The sequence below is a fragment of the Solanum tuberosum genome, unplaced genomic scaffold, assembly GCF_000226075.1.
Source record: "Solanum tuberosum cultivar DM 1-3 516 R44 unplaced genomic scaffold, SolTub_3.0 scf00275, whole genome shotgun sequence".
In the NCBI taxonomy this organism is placed as follows: Eukaryota; Viridiplantae; Streptophyta; class Magnoliopsida; order Solanales; family Solanaceae; genus Solanum; species Solanum tuberosum.
Window position 1 is genome coordinate 681,982 of NW_006239202.1, and position 2,461 is coordinate 684,442.

Genomic DNA, 2,461 nt, shown 5'->3' on the forward strand with positions numbered 1-2,461 from the left:
GTAAAGTGTTATCTGGAGGTGCCTTAATCCTGTCGGAGATGGATGGCACCGAATGGCCGAAACCAATCAACTCAGATGCTGTCAAGAGATACTATGTGTGAAGCTTTAATTTGTATTTTTGTTATTTCCTTGTAATCGTTCTATTTGCTTGTGATCGCTTCGTTTAAAAATTGTATCCCCTTAGGAATGAACTACGTCTGACCTGAATTCTCAAAAATGAGATACGTAGGCGGCCTATGTCGGCCTCGGTCGGTTTCTTTGTAATTTCCTATTTCTGTTAATCCCCGAGAGAGGGAACTACGTTTGACCTGATTCATGTCTCAACGGGATACGTAGGCGCCACAAGGGTTCGGTCATATCTCCCGTAAGGTTTTTATGATTTGCTCGCCAAACGGTCAAAGATAAGCCACGACAATTAACTGGGACAGAAATTTTGAGGATGGCCTCAAAATTTCGTCAAGGTTCATTTGAAATTTGGAACAACTTTGAATACTTTTTAGCGAACAATCAGATGGACCTCGAGGCATTAACTCCAAATGGCGTTCATTAAGTTTGACGTGACATGACACTCGGCAGTGACCTTTCCCAAATACTACTTTTCGAAAATCTATTTTTCTTAAAACTTTTCCTTCATGTTCCCATTATCTTTTGCACAAAAATGTTTTGTCTTATCTATCAAGAAGCGGGAGATCGGAGAAATCAACCGGAGATAGCAAGACAAGGAGCAGACAACCGAAGAGATCGACACAGATCAGTTCATTTTTAAACTAACAATTTTTATGTGGATGCAGGTTTATAGGTTTACCTCAAAATCATCATAATCTTCCATTCAATGAATATGGAGAAGTAAAAAGGGCGAAGAGCTCCTCAAAATTGACAATTTTTCTGTGGATGCATGAATATTTTAGGCTTCTTATAACAAAGAATTGCGAATGTGGATAGCATTATTTTATTCAAATTCTCAACAAGCAACTAAAGATACTTGGAGGACATTATCTGCATCGTATTATCAGACATGATAATATTACTATCCGGAGAGTCATTTATATTGTATTATCGAATGAGATGATACCATTAATCTGAGGGTCATTTCTATTTGTATTGTCGATTGAGATGATACACCACCCAGAAGATACCCTGAAGATCACCTATGTTGCTCGGTGAAGTAATATCTTCGTTCGGTACCAAGGATGGCACCAAGAGAAAAGTCATGCATAGCAAGAGAAAAGATTCATGCATCGCGGGAAAAGATTCATGCATTGCAAGAGAAAAAAGTCATGCATTGTAAGAGAAAGAAGTCATACATTGCAAGAAGAGTCATACACCGCAAGAGAAAGAAATCATAAATTACAAGAGAAAAGGTCATGCATCGCGGGAAAGAGATTCATGCATAGCAAGAGAATGATTCATGGATCGCAAAAAAGAAGTCATGCATCGTGGGAAAGAGATTCATGCATCGCGGAAAAAAGTCATGCATCGCCAGAAAGAGATTCATGCATAGCAAGAGAATGATTCATGCATCACAAAAAAGAAGTCATGCATCGCAGGAAAGAGATTTATGCATAGCAAGAGAAGGATTCATGCATCGCGGGAAAGAAAGTCATGCATCGCGGAAAAAGTCACCATCAGCTACGGTTTCCGAGGAAACATCACCTATATTTCTCAAGGAAGCATTATCTTCATTAATCGCAAGAGAAAGATTTACCCATCACAAGAAGATCAACATCGACTGCATCATTTTTTCTTTACAAAATGACATCAAGAGAATTATCAACAACGACGTCAAGAAAACTGGCGACATATTACATCAGCCTATTTTATTAATCAAAGGAAGAGTACATTGAAGATTATATTGCAAATATGAAACACTAGCTTTATTTGCTTTGCGTCGAACCCGATGGAGTTGACGCCAAATGTTCAAGGAGAGAAATTACGTGTCAACATGGTGCGAACGACATCAATTAGGATGCAGCACAACGTGGAACTTTTTCTTAGCAGCGAACTGAGACATAGTCCAAAGAAGAGTGCCAAACTCTTAAGACGCGAGCAGATGAGCGACTTCCACCACAATCAAACCACACTCCTATCAGAAGGCATGTGGGTTTATCTTTAGGTTTGTCGGTTTCAGTTTCGCATCCGGAAATTTTTTGTCTCTACCGAAAGCAGCTTTCCAATCTGAGTGACGATGCACCAAGAGCTTTGGAAATCATGTCCGTGTAAGTTCTTAATTATGGGTGTGAAGCGCATCACATTCATGGCTAAGAGGTTACAAGCCTCATTTTCATACTCGACTCACTTTGTCACTTTTCCAGAACCAAATGTTATCTTGCATAATAGATTTCATTTTCAACCGATAGATTCGAACTACAAGCAGCCTGATTCCCTAAGTTGAGGGATATGTAGGCGAGATCAATATTGAAACTCAGCTGTATTCTAAAATTCTCTCTTGAAATCTTATTCT